Here is a 10,759-nt window from a genome sequence, read left to right on the forward strand (position 1 = left end):
AAAGTACAGTAGGCAAACAACACAGCCTCAACAGTTTTACATGTGACCAGCAACTGATAGACCCTCAAACTTGTTAGATTGGATAATCAATTACTGGAAAACACTGGCGTTCACTGAAAAGAACTAAGAAAACCTGGACTGCCAGATTTTTCTTCTTCTGACCCTACCTTTAAAAACAAGGATAAGTTAATACCAGTTTTTGGAAAAATAAAACTGCTGGTTTTCCCTTGCAGGTTTATGATGCTTCCGTCAAAGCTACACAAATAATAATCAAGACTCCTAAGGCTTCTAAACATAATTCATGGAACTCCACAGCCAAATAACAGCAATCCTTGGACTGGTACCAGTCTATAAAGAAGTTCTTAATACCAATCACTCTAAAGACCATCGTCCACCCTCACCTTTTCTGATAACATTACTGTTTATTTTCTTATTGTTATGACTCAACCTGGGTTTCCTCCTGTTAAAAGCAACCAGCCCTGCTATTAATCATCAGTAGTGAAAAAGGATTACAATAATGGTTAACACATTTGAGTTTACTATTTCCTGCCCTGTGATGAATATATTGCTTTCATCATCTCAATATTCAAAATAATCCTAAAAAATACGCATTGTTACTCCCCATTTGACCAATGAGAAAACTGAGAGTTTGAGAAGTTATTTAATTGGCCAAGACCACAGAGCCAATAAAATTAGACTTTCAATTTTAATCCAGGCCTGCCTAATTTCCAAATTTGTTTGTATTCTAAAAGGTTATCTTTCAAAAAGCCATCTACCCAAGCAGATACTGGATAACTATCGTTCAAAGATGTTATGGATGTTTTCTGCAAAACTGTCATTAAATCTCTTTTGAATCAAAGGTTCTGATTCCTTGGAACCTGTAAGAATTAAGGATTTTGATTAAAAAGAGATGAGAGTTTATGTGGTTGCTGGTGAGAAATGGAAAGAAATGTGTGTCTCCATAATGAGCACTGGGTGCTACACGCAACTGATGAATCACTGAACTCTACCTTTGAAACTAAAAAAAATAAAAAAAATAAAAAATAAAAAATAAAATAAAAATTAAATTAAAATTAAAGAAAAATTTTTAAAGAAATGTATCTCCAGTCCCCCTATTGCTGAATATTATTTTTACAAAAGTTCCATGCAACTAAATAGAGATTGTGGCAACCTGTCAACAGTTCAGAAACTCCTTTTGCCAAGAAGGCATCTCAGAATCAGCCCCTTAGAGTTTCCCCTACTGAATCATTCCAGGATGACCTTAAACTACCAAGTGTGAAGCATGCTCTTGGCAAAAAAGTAGCTAACTTGGCAGGAACTTCCATATTGTAGGTTGAATTTACCATTGCATACTTGTTTCTCACTAAATTTAAAAACTTTTTTATTTTAAGATTTATTCATTTATTTTAGAGAGAGAGCGAAAGCATGAGTGGGAAGGGCAGAGATAGAATCTCAAGCAGACTCCACGCTGGGTACGGAGCCTGACACGGAGCTTGATCTCATCACCCTGAGACCATCACCCAAGCTGAAATCAAGTGTTGGGCATTTAACTAATGCCCCTAAACTTAAAAGGCTTTTAAAGACCTGTCCAAACAATATTTTTTTAGACGTCATATTTCCCTAGCAAATGCTAACAAAATAAGAATCTGATTAACTTCACCAAGCTATGTCTAAGCTTCTGAGCATAGATTAACATAATAAGTCACCTTTATTTGTACTTTTCTTCAAGCTTTATGGAGTAAAATTGATATATAACACTGTATACATTTAAAGGGGTAGTGGAAGGGGAGGTGGGCGGGGGGATGGGGTGACTGGGTGACAGGCACTGAGGGGAGCACTTGATGGGATGAGCATTGGGTGTTATACTGTATGTTGGCAAATCAAACTCCAATAAAAAAAATACCAAAAAAATTGTATAAGTTTAAGGTATACAATGTGATAATTTGATACATGAATATACTGTAAAATTATTACAATAGAATTAGTAAACATCTCCATGACCTCATATAATTTCCATTTCTTTTTTTGTAGTGAGAACATTTATAAGCTACTCTCCTAGCAAATTTCAATTATTAAATACAGTGTTTAACAATACTAGATTATACTCACAATGCTATATATTAGATTCCCAGAACTTGTTAATCTTAGAGCTGGAAGTCTGCATGCTTTGACCAACCTCTCCTCATTTCCCTTGGCTCTTAGTACTTGGCAACCACGACTCCACTCTATGAGTTCAGTCTTTAGATTCCACATATAATTGAGATCATATGGTATTTGTCATTTCTTCCAACTTTATTGAGATATCAACACATAAAATACATAAGCTTAGGATGTATATAGTGATGATTTGATACACATATATACTGCAAAATGATTACTACAGTACGGTTAGTTAACACATCCATCCCTTCATATGACTGATCTACACTCTAGACAACTTTTTTCTTTTTTATGTTGTTATGTAAGTTCTTTATATATCTTATATATCAACCCCTTTCTGGATATATCATTTGCAGTTCAGTAGGTTGCCTTTTTGTTTTGTTGTTTCACTCTGCGAAAACTTTTCATTTTGATATAGTTCCAGTAGTTTTGTTTTATTTAATTTTAATTTTAATTTATTTATTTTTAAAGATTTTATTTAGTTAGTTGGCAGAGACAGAGCACAAGCAGGGGGAGCAGGAGAGGGAGAAGCAGGGAGCCTAAAATGGGGCCTGATCTCATGACCTGAGCCAAAGGCAGACACTTAATGGACTGAGCCACCCAGGTGCCCCTGGTGGTCCCAATAGTTTATATTAGCTTTTGTTTTCCTTGCCTGAGAAGATGTCTATGATTTTTTCTGGAATTTTCTGTTTTTAGGTTTCACATTTAGACCTTTAATCTATTTTGAATTTATTTTTGAAAGACAGTGATTTAGTTTCATCCTTTTGTATATAGCTGTCTGGTTTCTCAGCACCATTTGTTGAAGAGACGATCTTTTCCCCATTTTATGTTCTTGCCTCCTTTGTCATACATCAATTGACCATGTAAGTGTGGGTTTATTTCTGGGTTTTCTATTCTGTTTCATTGATCTGTGTTTCTTTTTTCATCCCAGTATTATACAGTTTTGATTACTACAGCTTTGTAGTATATATTGAAATCTGGAATTATATGATACTCTAGCTTTGTTCTTTTTTTTTTCTAGCTTTGTTCTTTATTTTATTTATTTTAAAGATTTTATTTATTTATGAGAGACACACACACAGAGAGAGGCAAAGACACAGGCAAAGGGAGAAGCAGGCTCCATTTAGGGAGCCCAACATGGGACTCAATCCTGGGTCTCCGGATCATACCCTGGACCAAAGGTGGCGCTAAACCACTGAGCCACCTGGCTGCCCACCTCTTATGTTTACTGAGGCATTATTTACAATAGCCAAGAAATGGAAACAACCAAAGTGTCCACTGATAGATAAAAGGATAAAGAAGGGCAATGCTGGTGGCTCAGCAGTTTAGCACCGCCTTCAGCCCAGGGTGTGATCCCGGAGACGTGGGATTGAGTCCCACGTTGTGCTCCCTGCATGGAGCCTGCTTCTCCCTCTGCCTGTTTCTCTGCCTCTCTCTCTCTCTCTCTGTCCCTCATGAATAAATAAAATCTTTAAAAAAAAAAAGGATAAAGAAGATATGGTATATGCATGTATGTATATACATATATGTGTAGATGTATATATGTATTTATATATGTATATATGTCATATATGTGTATATGTGACATATATATGTGTGTATACACACACACGTGATGGAATATTACAAAGCCATAAAAAATGAGATCTTGCTATCTGCAACATGGATGGCCCTAGAGGATATAGTGCGAAGTGAAATAAGTCAGGCAGAGAAAGACAAATACCATATGATTCATTCACATGTGGAATTTAAGAAAGAAAAAAAGAGACAAAAAAGCAGACTCTTAAATACAGAAAACAAACTTATGGTTGCCAGAGGAGAGATAAGTGGATGAGTGAAGTAGATAAAGGGAATTAAAAAGTACAAACTTCACAGCGCCTAGATGGCTCAGTCAGTTAAGTAACCAACTCTTGATTTCAGCTTAGGTCATGATCTCACAGCTGTGGGATTGAGCCCCTCATCAGCCTCTCCGTGCTGAGTGTAGATGGAGCCTGCTTAAGATTCTCCCTCCCCCTCTCCACCTAACCCACCTCATACACTCTAAAAAAAAAATAAAAGGTACAACCTTCCAGTTACAAAACAAGTCACAGAACATTCCATCCAGTAAAAGCAGAACATTCTTTTCAAGTGCAAACATAACATTTTCCAGAGTAGATCATATGTTAGATTAAAAACCAAATCTTAGGAAATTTAAGAAGACTGAAATCAAACCAAGATCTTCTCCAACCACAATAGTATGAAACTAGAAATCAATAAAAGGAAGAAAGCTAGAAAATTCAAATATATGAAGATTAATAGGTTCTTGAACAACCAATACATCAAAGAAATCAAACAGGAAATTTAAAAAAAACTCTTGAAACAAACAAAAATAAAAACACAACATACCAGAGCCTATGTAAGACTACAAAATTCTAAAAGGTAACTTTATAGTGATACATGCCTACATTAAAAAAAAAAGAAAGATCTCAAATAAATAACCTCACTTTACACCTCCAGGAACTGGAAAAAGAAAAAGCCCAAAGTTAATGCAAGGAACAAAATAAAGGTCAGAGCGAAAATAAATAAAACAGAGACCAGAAAAACAATAGAAAAAGATCAGCAAAACTAACAGCTTGTGTTCTGAAAAGATAAAATCACCAAGCCATTATTTAGCAAAACTAAGAAAAAAAGGAGGGAAGACTCAAGTAAAATCAAAAATGAAAGAGAAGATATTATAACCAGCAGTACAGAAATACAAAGGATTCTAAGAGACTACTGTGAACAACTATATGCCATTAAATTGGATAACCCAGAAAAATGGAAACATTCCTAGAAACATATAGCCTATGAAAACAGAATCAGTAAGTAATAGAAAATCTGAACAGACCAATAATAAGTATGGATTTTTAATCAAAAAAACAAAATCTGCCAACAAAGTCCAGAACCAGATGATTTTAGAGGAGAATTCTACAAGACGTTTAAAAAAAATTAACACCGGGATCCCTGGGTGGCGCAGCGGTTTCGCGCCTGCCTTTGGCCCAGGGCGCGATCCTGGAGATCCGGGATCGAATCCCACGTCGGGCTCCCGGTGCATGGAGCCTGCTTCTCCCTCTGCCTCTGTCTCTGCCTCTCTCTCTCTCTCTGTGACTATCATAAATAAATAAATTTAAAAAAAATTCTTTAAAAAAAAAAAATAAATAAAAATAAAAAAAAAATAAAAAAAATTAACACCTATTCTTCTCAAACCCTTTCAAAAAATTCAAGAGGAGGAAATACTCCCAAACTCATTTTAGGAGGCTAACATTACCTTGATTCCAAAGCCAGATAAAGACACTACAAAAAAAGAAAATTAACTCTATGCCAATATTCCTAATGAATATACGTACAAAAATTCTCAACAGAATATTACTAAACCAAATTCAACAGCACATTAAAAGGATCTTACACCATGACAAGATAGGATTCATCCCTGGGATGCAAAAATAGTTCAATGTATGCAAAACATTAACTGTGATACATCATATTAATAAAATGAAAGACAGGGCAGCCTGGGTAGCTCAGCGGTTTAGCGCTGCCTTCAGCCCAGGACATGATCCTGGAGTCTCAGGATCGAGTCCCACATCAGGCTCCCTGCATGGAGCCCATTTCTCCCTCTGCCTGTGTCTCTGCTTCTCTGTCTGTGTCTCTCATGAATAAATAAATAAAATCCTTAAAAAATAATAATAAAATAAAATAAAATGAAAAAAATTAAATTATCTCAATAGATGTACTAAAAGAATTTGATAAAATACAGCATCCTTTCATTATAAAAACTCTAAACAAATTGGTTACAGAAGAGGAATGCCTGGGTGGCTGAGCATCTGCCTTTGTCTCAGGGAGTAATCCTGGAGTCCCAGGATCGAGTCCCACATAGGGCTCCCTGCATGGAGCCTGCTTCTCCCTCTGCCTGTGTCTCTGCCTCTCTCTCTCATGCCTGTCTCTAATGAATAAATAAAATCTTTAAAAAAAAATCGGTTACAGAAGAAATGTATCTTGCCATGATAAAATTCACAGGTAACGTATTCACAATAGTGCAGAGTTGAAAGCTTCTCCTCTGCAATAAGAACTCTTAGAAAAGGAGGACCACTCAACATTCCTATTAATAAATACAGTCCTGGAAGTCCAAGCCAGAGTAATCAGACAAGAAAAAGAAATAAGAGTCATCCAAATCGAAAAGGAAAAAGTAAAATTTTCTCTGCAGATGGTAAGATCTTATATATAGAAAATTCTAAAGACTACACCAAAAAAACTGTTAGAATAAACCAATTCAGTAAGGTGGCAGGTTACAAAATAAACATACAAAAATCAGTTGCATTTTTTACATACTAACAATGAAACAACTGAAAAAGTAATAAAGAAAATCCCATTCACAATAGCATCAAAAATAACAAAATACTTTAAGAATAAATTCAACCAGGAAGGTGAAATTTCTATATACCAATCACTGTAACTTTGATGAAAGAAACTGAAAACAAAAAATGGAAAGATATCTTGTGTTCATTAACTTAAAGAATAAATATTGTTAAAATGTCCACATTACTACCCAAGCCATCTATAGATTCAATGCAATCCCTATAAAAATTGCATCTTTCACAGAAATAGATAAAACAATTCTAAAATTTGTATGGAACCACAAAAGTACATTCCAAAGTAATAGCCAAAGCAATCATGAAGGAAAAAAGGACAAAGCCAGAGGCATCATACTTCTTGATTTTAAACTATTCTATAAAGCTATAGTATTTAAAATAGTAAAGGTATAAAAATAGACATATACACCAATGAAACAGACCAGAGAGCCCAGAAATAAACCCCTGCATTTATAGTATTTGATGAAGGCACCAAGAACACTCAGTGGGAAGAGGACAGTGACTTCAACAAATAATGTCTGGAAAACTAGATTACCAGTTTTATATGCAGAAAAATGAAACTGGACCCCTATCTTACACCACTCTCAAATATTAACTCAAAATAGGTTAAAGACTTAAATGTAAGACCGATACAATAAAACTCCTCTAAGAAAACAGAGAGGAAGCTCCTTGACATTGGTCTAGGAAACGATTTTTTTAGATAGAACCCCAAGAGCACAAGTAACAACAATAAAAATCATCAAATGGGAATATATCACACTAAAAAGCTTCTGCATGAACGAGAAACATTTTTTAAAAAATGAAGATTGGGGTGCCTGGGTGGCTCAGTCAGTTAAGCATCTGCCTTCAGCTCAGGTCATAATCTCAGGGTCCTGGGATTGAGCCCAGCATCGGGCTCCCTGCTCAGCAAGGGGGTCTGCTTCTCCCCCTCCCTCTGCCTCCCTGTCTTCCACCCCATCGCTCCTACTCTCTCTCTCAAATAAATTTTAAAAAATTGAAGACAATCTATGGAATGGGAAAAAATACTTGCAAACTATTTGAGGAGTTAATACCTAAAATATATAAAGAACCCCTACAATTCAGTAATGAGAAAAACAATTGAATTAAAAATGGGCAGAGGAACTACATGGACATTTTTCCAAAGATATAAAATGGCCAGCAGCCTTTTTTTTCTTTCATTTAAAAAAAGTAGGTTATGTTTATTTAAAGTCACAAGCAGTTGACTATCTCCATGTGACTCAAGACCCAAAGATACCATTTCTATTTTACTCCATTTCAAGCCCTAGGGTGGGGCCCAGACTGGTAGGGGTGATGCTTGGGGGCCATTCACATAAAAAGACGCTCAACATCAGTCATCATCAGGGAAATGCAACTCAAAACTGCAATAAAATATCAACTCACACCTTTTAGAATGGCTGTCATCAAGATGACAAGAAATAACAAGCGTTGGCAAGGATGTAGAGAAAAAGGAACTCTTGTACACTGTTGATGTAAAGACAAAGTAGTACAGCACTATTTTTTTTTTAGTACAGCACTATTGAAAACAGTATGGAAGTCCCTCAAAACACTAAAAAGAAAACTATCATCTGATCCCACAATTCTATTTCTAGATATACATCCAAAAGTAATGAAAATAAGATATCAAAGAAATATAAGCACGCCCATGTTTATTGCAGCATTACTCACAAAGGCCAAAATATGGAAAAAACTTGTCTATTTATGATAAAAAAGACAAGATGTATGTATGTGTGTATGCAACAATGTAGATGGGCAATGCTAAACCAGATAAGTCAGAGAAAGACAAATATTATATGTTATTACTTACATATGAAACTGAAAAAAGCCAAACTCACAGAAACAAAGAGTAGATTGGTGGTTACCGGGGACTAGGGGGTGGGGATTGGGGAGATGTGGTTTAAGGATACAAACTTGAAACCAGTAGATAAGCCAGTCCTGATGATCTTAACGCAAAACATGGTGATGACAGACAATAATGTATTTATAAACTTCAAAGAGATGAGAGACTAGATCTTAATTGTTCTCACCAGGAAAAAAAAAAAAGATAATTCTGTGATATAACAGTGTTAGCTAACAAGGGCACCTGGGTGGCTCGCTAGTTAAGCAACTGACACTTGGGTTTCAGCTCGGGTCATGATCTCAGTGTCCTGAGATCAAGCCCCAGGCTGGGCTCCATGCTCAGCTTGGAGTCTCCTCGAGATTCCTCCTCTCACTGCCAGCCATGAGCTTTCCTTCTAAAGTAAATAAATAAATAAAAACTTTTTTTTAATTTTTTTTAATTTTTTAAATATTATCTTTTTTTTTTAATTTTTATTTATTTATGATAGTCACACAGAGAGAGAGAGGCAGAGACACAGGCAGAGTGAGAAGCAGGCTCCATGCACCGGGAGCCCGACGCGGGATTCGATCCTGGGCCTCCAGGATCGTGCCCTGGGCCAAAGGCAGGCGCTAAACCGCTGCGCCACCCAGGGATCCCAAATAAAATCTTAAAAAAAAAAAAAAATGTTGGGACACCTGGTAGCTCACCGGTTGAGCACCTGCCTTTAGCCCAGGGCATGATCCTGGAGTCCTGGAACTATGTCCCACATCAGGCTCCCTGCATGGAGCCTGCCTCTCTCTGTGTGTGTCTCTGCCTCTCTCTGTGTCTCTCATGAATAAATAAATAAAATCTTTTTTAAAATAAAAAAATTTAAAAAGTGCTAGCAACACAACAGTGGTAATCATATGACAATATATAAATGTATCAAATCAATATGTTGTATACCCAAACTAATGTAATAGGTCAATTATATTTCAATAAAAATTTAATTTTCTTTAAAAAAAAAAGTCACATCATTTTGCCCTTACACTTACCATTTTATTGCACATCCTAATACCCAGCATTATAATAGCCACCAAGCAGCAGTAGTAGTAGTACCATGTGCCAGACCTTGTCCTGAGCACTTTGAAATTTTTTTATGGCAATAACCCTATAAATTAGGAACTATTATCCTCATATTGCACATGAGGAAACTAAGGCAAACGGAAGTTAAATAAGTTGTCCAAAGTTAAAAAGCCAGTAAGTGGCAGAGCAAAATTTTGTACCAAGGCAATCTGTTCCCTCCCAAATCCATGCTCATAACCACTACTACACTTTACTACCTATTAATCATCTATTTTGATGGGGAGGGGGTCATTATAATTAATAAGTATATTCCCCATCCAAATATTTAAGTATTAAAGTCTAAAGAAGGTCTTATTCTGTACTTCATTTTCTGCCTAAACAGCTCTTTTTCTACATTCTCAAAAATATTGCATCAAATGTATGTTTAAACTCCATAGATATGTCCCTTGAGTCTTCATTTATGTCTTTCTTCTTAAACACCTTCTCAGGCACCAGGTGTCTGAGCATTTCCTACAGCTGTGCTGGAGTTGCTAGAGGGAGCCCGCCCTCTAGTGGTCCCATGCTGATATGCAGCCAGATTAAGCATTCACAGAAAGTGCTCCAATGTCCTCTTTCCTATTACAGGTTCAGTGGCAGGGCCCACGTAAGAAAGAATATTAAAAAGCAAGTAACCCATAATGGGTCTTAACCATTACTGTATTTAATTGAGAGGATAACACGATCCTCAGGCTGAGAGGGCAGAACATGAGGTCACTCTAGACAATTATTTTACTCTCAGCTCAGATACAGGCAATTCAAGTATACTAGAGCTTTATAAAAACATACTACCCCTGTATCTTGATGTCTTTCAAAAGGGGACTGAAAATCACTACTGTGAAATCTGAAATAAATGCCAAACTATAAAATTGCTGTGAAAACAATCACAAGCCTCAGGTTCAAGGGACCTGAAAATAAAGATGACTCTTTTTGCTTTGCTTTTCTCAAGAGAATATGCTCCTGAGTAGACATCCTACAGTCACAAACCATATGTATTCTCTTTGTGTAGTTAAGAGGCAATAACAGAAATGGATTTTCAGAAGCTAGAAGATAACACATAACCAAAATGTAATGTAATCTAAGTTATAATAAAATGAGACAGCTACCAAACCTACCCACAGCTGTGTTTTACGATCATTTTTCTTTTCCGAGGTCATAGGGTTTATGTACCCAAGTAAAATTTTTCTTCATCACTGCTTTTCTGAACCCTAAAACTGACAAAGACTCTGGAGCACATAAAGATTTTCTGCAACTATGACAAGGCATATAAGGAATG

Source organism: Nyctereutes procyonoides, unplaced genomic scaffold, assembly GCF_905146905.1.
Source record: "Nyctereutes procyonoides isolate TBG_1078 unplaced genomic scaffold, NYPRO_anot_genome, whole genome shotgun sequence".
NCBI classification, from domain to species: Eukaryota; Metazoa; Chordata; class Mammalia; order Carnivora; family Canidae; genus Nyctereutes; species Nyctereutes procyonoides.